The sequence below is a fragment of the Mustelus asterias genome, chromosome 4, assembly GCF_964213995.1.
Source record: "Mustelus asterias chromosome 4, sMusAst1.hap1.1, whole genome shotgun sequence".
NCBI lineage: Eukaryota > Metazoa > Chordata > Chondrichthyes > Carcharhiniformes > Triakidae > Mustelus > Mustelus asterias.
Genome location: NC_135804.1, coordinates 95,786,818 through 95,800,128, shown reverse-complemented (window position 1 = coordinate 95,800,128; position 13,311 = coordinate 95,786,818). Strand labels below are relative to the sequence as shown.

The following is a 13,311-nucleotide window of genomic DNA, read 5'->3' as shown; positions in this document are numbered from 1 at the left end:
AAACATACGTTTCATTTTCCGGGGTGTGTATGGTGTGTTTTATTTTACCAGTTGCGAATTGTAGACATCCGGTCATGTTTGTGGCAGTCAAACACTTGCTGTGTTTCCAGATTTTATTTCCATTAGTATTAAACTTCACAGTTATACTGACTGAAATTATTGGCTGGCTGTTGTCTGACAAATCTGTATACATCTCTCCAACAATAGACTGAAATCTAGTTCATTTATACAGCGCTGAGCTAATCATAATTAGCTCAATTAATAATGGACGGCAGGTCTGTCATATGAGAAGAGACTATGTCGGTTAGGATTGTATTCATTGGAGTTTAGAAGAGTGAGAGGGGATCTCATAGAAACTTATACAATTCTAACAGGATTAGACAGGGTAGATTCAGAAAGAATGTTCTCGATAGTGGGTGAGTCCAGAACTAGCGGTCATAGTTTGAGCATAAGAGGTAAATCCTTTAGGACTGAGGTGAGGAGAAATTTCTTCACCCGGAGAGTGGTGAGTCCGTAGAATTCACTACCGCAGAAAGTAGTTGAAGCCAAAATGTTGTGTGATTTCAAGAAGAAATTAGATATAGCTCTTGGGGCTAAAGGGATTAAGGGATATGGGGGAAAGGCAGGATCAGGGTATTGAATTTGATGATCAGTCGTGATCAAAATGAATGGAGGAGCAGGCTCGAGGGGCCAAATGGCCTACTTCATTCTAGTTTCTATGTTTCTATAGTGTGGTTTTGGGTGAGGGTTGTTTCTCTTCCCTCACTAAGTGGTACACGAGGCAGGTTTTCATCTGTTCCCATAGCGAGGTTTTTCATGGAACAGGTCACAAGCCTGAAGCCAGGGACTGATAGCTTGAGGGGCATCATTCCAAATTAAGAATGGCTGACCAGGCTTACCGCCTGCCTTTGGTGAGTGTCGGAAGGATTTTGCAGGTTGATACTTAACCTTTTGGCCATGTTATGAATGCACCTTCCTTGGCCATCAAGTCCTGGGGTGGGACTCAAACCCGGAGCTTCTGGCTCAGAGGCAGGGTCAGTATCCATTGCGCCACAAAATCTCTGGACAAGGTAACCTTTTTTAAACTCTTCCTCCCTCTCCTTCACATCTGTGGTACAGTTTTGTGGGAACCGGTCATCTTCTAACACAATGTTTCAGCAAGGAATGGCCATATGTTCTCTTTTTTTTCTGACCTATGCAGCCATGTGTGAGCTTAGATATTTAGTTGGCAGAGCACTTAACCCAGAAAGGTGTTACTGTCATGTCCAATCCTGTTCTTACTCAAAATCTACTCTTTCTAGGAGCAACAGCCAGATAACAATCAGGACTGGAAACCCTGACCTAGAGGTGCTTAATCCAACAGTGACACTGCAAATCCTACCCCAACCAAAATTAATGAACTCAGCATAGATTAGAAATCGAAACTAGGACCTTCCTATTCAAATGGTTCATTACCATACATTTTGATACATTTAGTCACTATGGAACAGATTAGCAGTTTTTTTTAGGCTGAAGAATTACTGCAGATCAGGGGTGGTGCAAGACCTCTCGAAGAACTCAAAACATGAAATAAGAAAAGACCATTCAGCCCATTACATCAACTCCTTCCAAAGACCACTCGCCAATTGAGGAAGGTTGTGAGTCATTGATATGGACATTCCTTAGAGTTGCTCCCACTCAAACAACATTACCTCACCACAAGTGCTGCAGGATACCTGTTTATTTTGTGTAAATGGAATTTCCACTGACTAAGTAAGGCCAGTGGAGCAGGAATAGTTCTGAGGCATTACCAGCCTTTGACTCACCCTAACCAAAGAGGATAAAGCTAACTACATATAGACTTCAAAGTGAAAACATATAGCCTCCTCCAGTGCTTTGGTGAAGATGACTACATCTTGTTGCTTGGCTAGTCTTTGGAATAACTCTCTGAATTTTGGCATAAGTCCCCAGTTCATTTTTAGTTTAGTTTTTATTGGTAGCTTTGGAAACTTTAATTCTAATCAAAAAAGCCAATTCAAATTAAGCCTAACCATGGTCCCCACATGAGAGACAAACAAGATCTAAGCTGACAAAACAAGATATTGCATCCCATCTTGGGCTTGATCAATCAAGATCCAAGGTGACAGGATGAGGCATCGCACCCCCTCCCAGGCTTGATCTAATGCTTCATCTTAGCCAAAAGGCCGAGATGGCTTTGAAAAATTGTATCAGGTAAAGCCTTGGTTTAACCTTATTGACTAACCTGATCCTTTATTCTACCCAAGCGTGGGCAAACCACTATCGCAGGCGTCAGCACTCCCCAAGTGCAATGGGCTCGCCTCGTCCCCTGCCTGATCATTGTTTCACCCCTGCCGATTATTAAGGAGAGGACACTGCAGGGTCCACACGGCTGGGGGACGTTGTGCCTTTGTTATGTCAAATGCTTAGGTCAATGTTATGTAGTCTATCTGGTTTTTGTCTTATTAGATTTTCTCATAATGGTTAGATACAACTAAATGGTTTGCTTGGACATTTGAAAGTCAGTTAAGAGTCAACCACATTCCTGTCAGTTTGAAGCCACATTTAGGTGAGAAGATTACCTTCCCTAAAGGACCTGGGTGAATTTGATGGCTTTTCACAACAAAGCAGCAACTTTGCAGTCACCATTACTGATGCAAGTCTTTTATTCTAAACTAATTTAATTATTTGAATTTTAGGTCCTCAACTCGCATGGTGGAATTTCAACTCCAGATCTTTAGTTCAGTAACAAAACCACTATGCTGACATAATGTGGAGTTGCTGGCGTTGGACTGGAGTAGGCACAGTAAGTAGCTATGCTCCATGTTGAACAGTTTGTGAACACTTTAGGATTTGAGCTCTTTCATGAAGAAAGTTCACTGGTGAGTTCCCAGGAGGATTCAGAATCATAGACAGCAGGAGGTATTAGTTTGAAGGGTTGTATAAGAATTGTACAGAAAATCACAGAACAGTCAGAAATAACATTTTATAAAGGAGATATCACAATCTTTATTTGTAATAATCTCAGTTCACCAGTTAGTTAAATAACAACTGTAGTGTTTATTTATGTATAACCATAATGCAGAGGCTTGCAGCCTCACAGCCGCCACTCAGCTCCCGAGAAGGTTCTGGACAAAGACCTGAGCTCACCAAAATGATCCCCCACCCTGCTCCCCAATTGGCTCCCCAGGTCATGTGACCCTTACTGTGCAGATGGATCCTTAAAGGGACAATCGCCACATTATTAAAAGCTTTTAACATAGTTCTTTTTCTTTATTTCTGAAGAACACATCATACATACAATAAGATACAGTATATCTGCTTGTTGCAGCAAGGGGAAATGACAATTGCCAAAAGATGTTGGCACAAGACAAGAGCTAGCTTATTAAACTGTCATGCAGGTTAAACACCTGATGCTGTGGAGAGGCCACATTTATAGAAAACAGCATGGTTCCCATTCCCATTTCAATCAATCAATCCCAAAGTTTCAGATATCTTTGGGGTCCTGTCAGAATTAGTAGATTGTATTCAGCTATTCCCAAAGAATATAAAAACTACATTAAATGGAGCCACATGTAATCTTTGTGGCGCAATCGGCTAGTGCGTTCGGATGGTGCTTCGATCCCACCCAGGGATGACGTGCCATCGTCTTTGGGCAGCATGGTGGCACAGTGGTTAGCACTGCTGCCTCACAGCGCCAAGGACCCAGGTTCAATTCTGGCCTCGAGCCACTGTCTGTGTGGAGTTTGCACATTCTCCCCGTGTCTGCGTGGGTTTCCTCCGGGTGCTCCGGTTTCCTCGCACAGTCCAAAGATGTGTGGGTTAGGTTGATTGGCCATGGTAAATTGACCCTAGTGTCAATGTGATTAGCAGGGTAAATAAGTGGGGTTACAGGAATAGGGCCTGAATGGGATTGTGGTCAGTGCAGATTCAATGGGCTGAATGGCCTCCTTCTGCACTGTAGAGATTCTATGATTCTATAATTCATATTTCACAAGATGCCCACTGACAATTGGTGGTAATTTTAGACAGTATTTCAAAAAAGCTGTTAAATACACATAGACGCTTACAAATACAAAGGTGAATGCAGTAAAGTCCACACAGGTGGATGTCAGTTGAGAACAGGCTAACTTGTAATGCCACTTAAATAGACAGTCAACATTTGCTGACACACTTTAAAATGAAGAATGGTCAAATTGGTGGGGAAATGGAGGCAATTGGTATGCATGGGAGTGGGAGAGGAATTAACACCTGTAGGAGAATATAATGGGGATAAATGGATATTAAATATCAACTTCAAATCTATTGCAAGGAACTTGCTCCCTTCAAAACCAGAGAAAACTGTTAGAAGAATTTTTAAAAATCCGAGGGACTTGGTTCTTTGTAGAGGTTTAACAATAGATTCCGCTCAACCAGTATCTGAATGACTCACATCTTGATGATTACATAGCGAACTAAGCCTTACCCCAGGTTTAGTTGAAACTGTGACAAGTGGCACCTGGAACCTTTTTTTTAAATCAGGAAACCAAATATGACTCACTTAAAATGAACATAGAAGAAAATAGTTAGAGCCCGACCACTCCCTTTTTCACCTCTGACTCAGCTGTGCACTCTAGAGTTTTTTCACTTATATGAGGATTGGTCCTACAAGCAGTCCCCAAGGAAATTACAACAGGCATTTTAAGGAGTAGTATATGTATAATAATTGTTACAAGTGGGATACTCTCCATAGCCTTTTACGTATAATTAGCCTCCATGAGCAAGTATATACTTTCTATGAATAAAAACTTAATCCAGCATATAAAGTAACCAGAACATAAAGGTCCAGGCATGAATTAACATTTTAGGACGGCACGGTGGCACAATGGTTAACACTGCTGCCTCACAGTGCCAGGGACCTGGGTTCGATTCCCGGCTTGGGTGACTGTGTGGAGTTTGCTCATTCTCCCCGTGTCTGCGTGGGTTTCCTCCTGGTGCTCCGATTTCCTCCCACCGTCCAAAAATGTGCGGGATAGGTTGATTGACCATGTTAAATTGCTCCTTAGTGTTAGGGATGTCAGGGAGATTAGTAGGGTAATGTGTGGGGTTACAGGGATAGGACCTGGGTGGGATTGTTCTCGGTGCAGGCTCGATGGGCTGAATGGCCTCCTCCTTCACTGTAGGGATTCTAACAGGGACATTTTCCTGTTAGAAGCGTGAAAAGGACACTATTCAGCACGTCACGTCTGTGCCAGCTCTTTGAAAGATCCACCCTTTCCCCGTGGTCCTGTAAATTCTTTCTCTTCAATATTTATCCACATTGCTTTTGAAAGTTATTATTGAATCTGCTTCCACGCCCTTTCAGGCAGTGCATTTCCACTCATAACAAACCCACTGCTTTAAAACATGTTCCTCATCTTGCCTCTCATTATTTTGCCACTGTGTCCTTTGAGGGTTATTGATCCCTCTGCTGTTCAAAACAATTCATGATTTTGTATACCCCCGACCAGAGGATGAGACGTCACACCCCCCTCCTCCCCCCGCCACCCCCCCCCAGGGAATGAGATGTCACACCCCCCCCCCCCCAGGGAATGAGACGTCACACCCCCTCTCCTCCCCCGCCCCCCCCCCAGGAATGATAAATCACACCCCCTCTTCCCCCCTCCAGGAATGAGACGTCACACCCCCTCCCCTCCTCCCACCCCACCCTCCCTCTCCCCCCCCCACTCCACCCCCCCCGACCAGAGGATGAACGGCAGAGAGGCTCTCTCCGCTCTCTGCTTTTTGTTTTGCGCCCGGGCGCGTTCTGTCAGGTTCTTTTGTTCAGCGCTCCGACAGATGCAAATACGCTAGGCCCCGCCCACTAGACCCACGCTGAAAAAAGGCGTATAGGGGCGCTGGAGCGCGGCTGCCGGGCGCGGGTCTGATTTACGGTCGCACCCGGCACTTAGTCCCGATTTGGTAAAATCGGCCCCATGTTCTTTTGGTAAACTATGATGTGCAGAAATGGACTGTAACGTGTCTATTATTCATTCAGCATTGTGCGTTGACCATGTGTTGCCTTTTGATCCACTCAGAGTGGTTACAGATTCCAAGAAATTGTCATTTTCCAACTTTCACTGAAGTCTGCATGAGCTCTTTGGAAATCCGGATCAGGATGATCACGACGGCAAAGGGGTTTCTACAACTTGGGCAGTTTGTACCTTTGCTCACCTATGATTCTCCATCACTGTCTTGATGAGGCCAGTAAACTGATGCACGTCAATCGAGCACAAGACACAAGGCTTCGGTAACTGAAGGCTTTTATTGTCTAACAATGGAACTATTTAAACACGAGTACACCATTCCAGACTGAAGGGGTCCCGCCCGAGCAGAGGGTCTTATACCTCTCCCAGGAGGCGGGGCCCGACTGGGATGTGCCACAACAGCAACAACCACAGGTATATTAATCCCACAGTGTAAACACCCTAGCCCAACAACAACATTAGAACAACCCCACAGTGTGAACACCCTAGCCCAACAACAACATTAGAACAACCCCACAGTGGTAACCAACGATGGTTCACCACATTCACCCCTCCTTTGAGAACAAAGGCCGGCGGGGTGCGAAAACAGACTATATAAAAAAAGTCAACAATCTACAAGTCCAGACGGTCTGGAGGACCGCACCGTCGTTGTGACCTCCTCAATACCGGCGGTGACACCAGAGCAGGTGCTTGCGGTGGCGTTCTCTCCAAAACAGCGTCCGGCTGTCCTCTCGCGGACTCACGGGCCGGTTGACCCTGATGAAGCGGTAATGCAGGGGATCCCGGTACCTTCTGCGATGGCGCCGATCTCCGAGTCTCAGGCAAGCTGTACGGTGGAGTATAACTGTTATGCACTGGTCCCGGTGCTGACCGCGCCACGTCCGGGGGAGAAATAAGAGATAGGGGATTCGTGACTGGGGGTATGGGAGCGACAGGAGTTGCTACGTCCCCTGCGGGCGCCAGGTCTCGGATCGAGACTGTGTCCTCTCGCCCGTCAGGATATGCCACATAGGCATACTGAGGGTTGGCATGGAGGAGGTGGACCGGTTCGACCAAGGGGTCGGACTTGCGGGCCCTTACATGTCGCCGCAGAAGGACGGGTCCTGGGTACGTCAACCAGGCTGGTAAAGATATCCCCGAGGACGACTTCCGAGGGAATGAGAACATCCTCTCGTGGGGAGTAGCATTGGTTGCCGTACACAGGAGGGAGCGAATGGAGTGAAGCGCATTTGGGAGGACCTCCTGCCAATGGGAGACTGGAAGGCCTTTGGACTTCAGCGCCAATAGGACAGCCTTCCAGACTGTAGCATTCTCTCTCTCCACCTGTCCATTGCCCCTAGGGTTGTAACTCGTGGTCCTACTAGAGGCAATCCCGTATGAGAGCAGGAATTGCCTCAAGTCATTACTCATGAACGACGAGCCCCTGTCGCTATGTATATAGCTGGGGTACCCGAACAGGGTAAAAAGATCACGGAATGCCTTGATCACCGTGGCAGTCGACGTGTCCGCACAGGGGACAACAAACGGGAACCGGGAGTACTCGTCTATGATGTTAAGAAAGTACACGTTCCGGTCTGTTGAGGGAAGGGGGCCCTTAAAATCCACACTCAGCCTCTCGAAGGGGCGAGTGGCCTTGACCAAATGTGCCCGGTCAGGTCGGTAAAAGTGCGGTTTGCATTCTGCGCAAATCCGACAGCTCCTTGTCACTGACCTGACGTCCTCCACCGAGTAAGGCAGATTGCGGGCTTTGATGAAGTGGTAGAGCCGAGTGACCCCAGGATGGCACAGGTCATTATGGAGGGCGTTCAAGCGGTCCTCCTGCATAGTAGCGCATGTTCCGCGCGAGAGGGCATCCGAGGGCTCATTGAGTTTCCCTGGACGATACATAATATCGTAATTATAGGTGGAGAGCTCAATTCTCCACCACAAGATCTTGTCATTCTTGATCTTGCCCCTCTGCGTGTTATTGAACATAAACGCCACGGACCGCTGGTCCATGATCAGGGTGAACCGCTTCCCCGCCAGGTAATGGCGTCAGTGTCTGACGGCCTCCACAATGGCCTGGGCCTCCTTTTCCACCGCTGAATGCCGAATTTCGGGACCTTGAAGGGTGCGGAAAAAAAATGCGACGGGCCTGCCTGCCTGGTTTAGTGTGGCGGCCAGGGCGAAATCAGATGCATCACTTTCCACCTGAAAAGGGATGGATTCGTCCACCGCGTGCATCGTGGCTTTCGCAATGTCGCGTTTCAATGCCTTGAAGGCCAATTGGGCCTCTGGCGTGAGTGGAAAAGTCGTGGACTTAATAAGCGGACGGGCTTTGTCCGCGTAGTTGGGGACCCACTGCGCATAATAGGAGAAGAAGCCTAGGCATCTCCTCAGTGCTTTTGCGCTAGCGGGCAAAGGAAGTTCAGCAAGGGGGCGCATACGGTCGGGATCAGGGCCAATGACCCCATTTTCCACTACGTATCCCAGGATGGCTAACCGGCGGGTACGGAATACACACTTCTCCCTGTTGTAGGTCAGATTCAGGCGAGATGCAGTGCGCAAAAAGTTCTGGAGATTTGTGTCATGGTCCTGCTGATCATGGCCGCAGATGGTGACATTATCCAGGTACGGGAAGGTAGCCCGCAGCCCGTTCTGGTCCACCATTCGGTCCATAGCACGCTGGAAGACCGAGACCCCATTGGTGACACCAAATGGAACCCTAAGAAACTGATACAGACGACCATCCGCCTCAAACGCCGTGTAATGTTGGTCCTCTGGGCGGATGGGGAGTTGGTGGTAGGCGGACTTAAGGTCTATGGTGGAGAACACCCGGTACTGCGCAATCTGATTGACCATATCAGATATGCGCGGGAGAGGATACGCATCCAGCTGCGTATATCGATTAATGGTCTGACTGTAATCAATGACCATCCGGGGTTTGTTCCCGCTCTTAACCACCACGACCTGTGCTCTCCACGGACTAACACTGGGCTGTATGATCCCTTCTTTGAGGAGCCGCTGAACCTCAGATCTGATGAAGATCCGATCTTCAGTGCTGTAACGCCTACTTTTAGTAGCGATGGGCTTGTAGCCTGGTACCAGATTCTTAAATAAAGAGGGTGTGGTGATCTTTAGTGTGGAAAGATTGCATGCGGGGCGCTTTGGACAATTTGGAGGCTGCGGCTGGTCCCCTACTGTCAGCGAAGGGAGTGGCCCACCGTACTGTAGGATCACACTCTTCATGTGGACCATAAAGTTTAGTCCGAGGAGAATTGGCGCGCAAAGATGCGGCAACACAAGGAGCCTGTATCGCTCGTAAATTGTGCCCTGCACTTTCAGAGTTACCACACAACGTCCTTGGATCGGTACAGACCGGGACCGTGATGCCATAGAAATTGTCTGTTTGGCAGGTAGAACCCGGAGTCCACACCTCTTTACAGTGTCAGGGTGAATAAAGCTCTCAGTGCTCCCGCTGTCAAACAGACAATAAACAGTACGACCATTTACCTTAATGTTCATAATTGAACAGTCAAGCCTGTGGTGCTTAGCCTGGTCCAGGGTGATCGACACCACCGTTGGCCCTTGGACGTCACTGCAGGCAGCTGAGGTCGATGCTGAGGACCCCTGCTGGTCGCTCCTGGTCGTCGTCGACCAAAATGGCCGCCCCCATGAATCGCACATGGTTGAGGGCGCCAAGCGTAGCGACTCCTGGTGGTCATCCTCCTCCGACTCCGCCGACCACAATGGCGTCGTCCTGGGCTCGCACGTGGATGGACCTCGTGGGTACTTCGACGTCGATGGAGGGTCACAGGCTGCACTGCCATTCTTGGGCTTCGATCTGCAGACTTTCGCGTAGTGCCCCTTTTTACCGCATTGATTACAGACCACCGCTTTAGCGGGACACTTTTGCCGTGGATGCTTGGCTCCTCCGCAGAAATAGCACCGCGGGCCGCCTGGGGCTGCCGCCGTCGTCGGGTCGATATGGGAGCACGAGCCCGTGGGGCGAGGAGGGATTTGTGACTGCTCCTGCCACGTTGTCTCCACGTGGTCCTCCGGATACAGGGCCAAGCTCTTCGACGCCGTCTCAAGCATTTCAGCCATCTCCATAGCTTGGGTCAGGTTGAGATTCCCCTTCTCCAACAGCTTGAGCCGGATGTACGAAGACCCTACCCCTGCCACAAACGCATCTCGGGCGAGGTCGTACATGTACTGCTCAGCCGACACAGCTTTGCAGTCACAGCCCATGGCAAGCTGCAAGAGCTCATTGGCGTAATCCTCCATGGTTTCGCCCGACTGCCGACGTCGTGTAGCGAGGAGGTAACGAGCGTGGATCTCGTTGGGAGGTCTCGTGTAGCGCTTTTTCAAAAGCTCGAGGGCCCTCGGGTAAGTGGTGGCCGCACGGATCGCGAGGTAGACAGTGTCGCTTACCCTCGCATGGAGGACCTGGAGTCTGTCGTCATCCGTGGTGACCGCTGCAGAGGCTGCCAGGTAGTCCTCGAAACACTTCAGCCAGGGTCGAAGGTGTTAGAGGCGCCGACCGCACGTGGATCCAGCGTCAGACGCTCTGGCTTTAGTATTTGTTCCATACTCTCCTTTCCGTCGAGAGTTTAGTGTTAGACAATAAAATTGATGCACGTCAATCGAGCACAAGACACAAGGCTTCGGTAACTGAAGGCTTTTATTGTCTAACAATGGAACTATTTGAACACGAGTACACCATTCCAGACTGAAGGGGTCCCGCCCGAGCAGAGGGTCTTATACCTCTCCCAGGAGGCGGGGCCCAACTGGGATGTGCCACAACAGCAATAACCACAGGTGTATTAATCCCACAGTGTAAACACCCTAGCCCAACAACAACATTATAACAACCCCACAGTGGTAACCAACAATGGTTCACCACATAAACAAAATCACTGACTGGATATCAAACTGATTATCCACGTGTGTTCAGTATGGGATTCTGCCATTATCGTCTTAACAAAATGGCTACCTATACTTGATGATCTCGGTTGTGGCAGCTCTGTTCACAGTAGTTTCCTTCTTCCATCTTCCTTTGTGCCATATCTTGACTCCAGCTAGTGGAAGGTTTTCTCCCTGATTCCCATTGATTTCGGTTCAGGGCTTCCCTGTGTGGGAGGGATAGGGGTGTTCAGCAACAAGGGCAAGGTGTGTCTCTCGGTGGACCCCCTCAATCAGGCACTGAGCAGCAGGGTAAGGCTCTCAAGGAGCATTAATTAAGCGGACATTAAAAGGATCAAATTATGACACCAGATTTCATAGTTTGCTTTTTTTAGCATGCATTATTATGGAATGAGTTAATTGGCTCAACATGGACAAAAGAGCTGAACTCTACAGTTGAGGTGAGAGTGACTGCCCTTGACATTAAGGCAGCAGGTGACCGAATATGGTATCAAGGAGTCCAAGCAAAACTGGAGTCAATCGGAATCAGGGGGAAACTCTCCACTGGTTGGAGTCATGCCTGGCACAAAGGAAAATGGTTGTGTTTGTTGTAAGTCAATCATCTCAGCTCCAGGCCATCACTGCAGGGGTTTTTCAGCCACAACCTCTCACTCCCTCCTCCATCAATGCACCGTAACAGCTGTGTGTACCATCTACAAGACGCACTGCAAGAACTCATCAAGGTTCCTTAGGCAGCACCATCTAAACCCACGACCGCTACCATCTAGAAGGACAAGGGCAGAAGACACATGGGAACTCCAGGTGCTCTGGTTTCCTCCCACAGACTGCTGGCAGGTCAAGCAAGGGTGATTGAAGGCATCATCATGTTGCTCATAGATCCAGACTGCACAACAGCACAACGTAAACGTGGGAGTGAGTTGGTGTGTGCCAAAGGATTGTTAGGTTCCTGATATAACTTCATACTGAGAAAGCAAAGCAGCAAGAGGGAGTGGCTGTGTGAATTAAATACCTCCAGTGCCAATGCAGTTGACTGAGTAATGAAATCCATTCCAGTTGTAACTGGTTAGTAGCTGTACGTTGTTTGTGCCAGTTCTGACAGCAGTAGCAGGTGTTGCATCTGTAACCATTAGCAGGAGCTGTACTATGTGTCATGTTGTTATTGGAGGAGAGGCCTGTGCCGTGGGGGAGGAAGGATTAAGAGTCCTGGGACAAACGTGTTGTGTTGCAAAGCTTCAATCAAACAGGAAGGTTTCTCTACTTAGTCAAATTGAGGAGCTCTTTGTGTACTAGTCAGGCCCTTGGTGTAAAGATACATTGATATGCTGTGCAAACCTCTCGCTATGTCTACTAACTGGGTTATTTAGTCACCCATCCAGAATCAGAAGGAAAGAGGACTTCCTTCCTGACGCATTCACAACACTGCTAACAAAAAGAGAGAGAGCCCTGCAAGTTGGATTTCTCAGCAGTTTACAAATTGTTCTTGCCATACACAACTGAAAAACCACCTCCCCTTTAATAGGTACAAGCTTATTTTAAATGTATCCATTAGATTTACTACCTGAACAAGCAGTTTATCAGCACGGCAAATACATGGGCAGCTCGCCCATAGAATATAAATGAAGTCCAGCCATCAAAATGGTTTGGGCCTCCAGCTGATGACGTTGGATTGCAATCCTGATTATTCATGTTCAGTGCCAGCTCTCTCCTCAAGCAATACAAAACTAATCCCACTGCTTCGCTCTGTTCCAACAGATGGAACCATAAAAAAATTACTGTGAATACAAAGGGCCGGATTTTGGACCTCTAAAATGGACCCGGATGTAAAGGTCCCACCCACCCCCCTTTACAAAAGGTCCAATTTTTGTCATCAGGGCAAGCTGCAATTCACACAGGAGGGCCAATTGAACTTAGTGCTGAGTTCAAACAGACCCCATTTTGGTTGCTGCAATCACCTTAACCAGTTGTGTGGGAGTCAGAAATTTAGGGAGTAGGCGTAAATGCTCTTGAAAGGCCGATAAAGTCTATTTAAGTGTCCAGATCTGATTTGTTTTTTAAACCTCTGCTCTTTAAACATAAAGTCTTAAACTGCCTGAGTTTAAAAATAACCTTTTTCTGGGCTATTTTGATTGACAGACCATCGATTAATGCAGTTTTAATTAGAGTTCTTTGTTGTTTTCAGAGGGACTATTATTATGCCAATAAGCCCTTGGCTGGGTTTCAAAAGCTATTAAAGGACTTACTGTGCAAGATGTAGGGTCAGAATAAAAAATTGTTTTTATTAGACATGAACTACTTGGGGAGATTTAAAAGCTTTGAATGGGTTTCAAGTGTGCATGAGCAAGAGATGTATTAGATTGTTGGAAGTTTACCTTCCTCATATCAAAATAGCCCCAGAGGTCTGCCC

At 47.7% G+C, this 13,311-nt stretch overlaps 1 protein-coding gene across 1 annotated transcript in view; it reads right to left on the bottom strand.

Annotated features, from left to right (window-relative positions):
* LOC144492866 (V-set and immunoglobulin domain-containing protein 1-like) overlaps positions 1-12,564 on the bottom strand; it is a 50,616-nt gene extending 38,052 nt beyond the window's left edge. Inside the window, exon 1 of the mRNA XM_078211410.1 lies at positions 12,466-12,564. The gene's annotated coding sequence lies outside the window, so the exon portion shown is untranslated. The remainder of the gene's footprint in view (positions 1-12,465) is intronic.
* Positions 12,565-13,311: the final 747 nt, after the last annotated feature.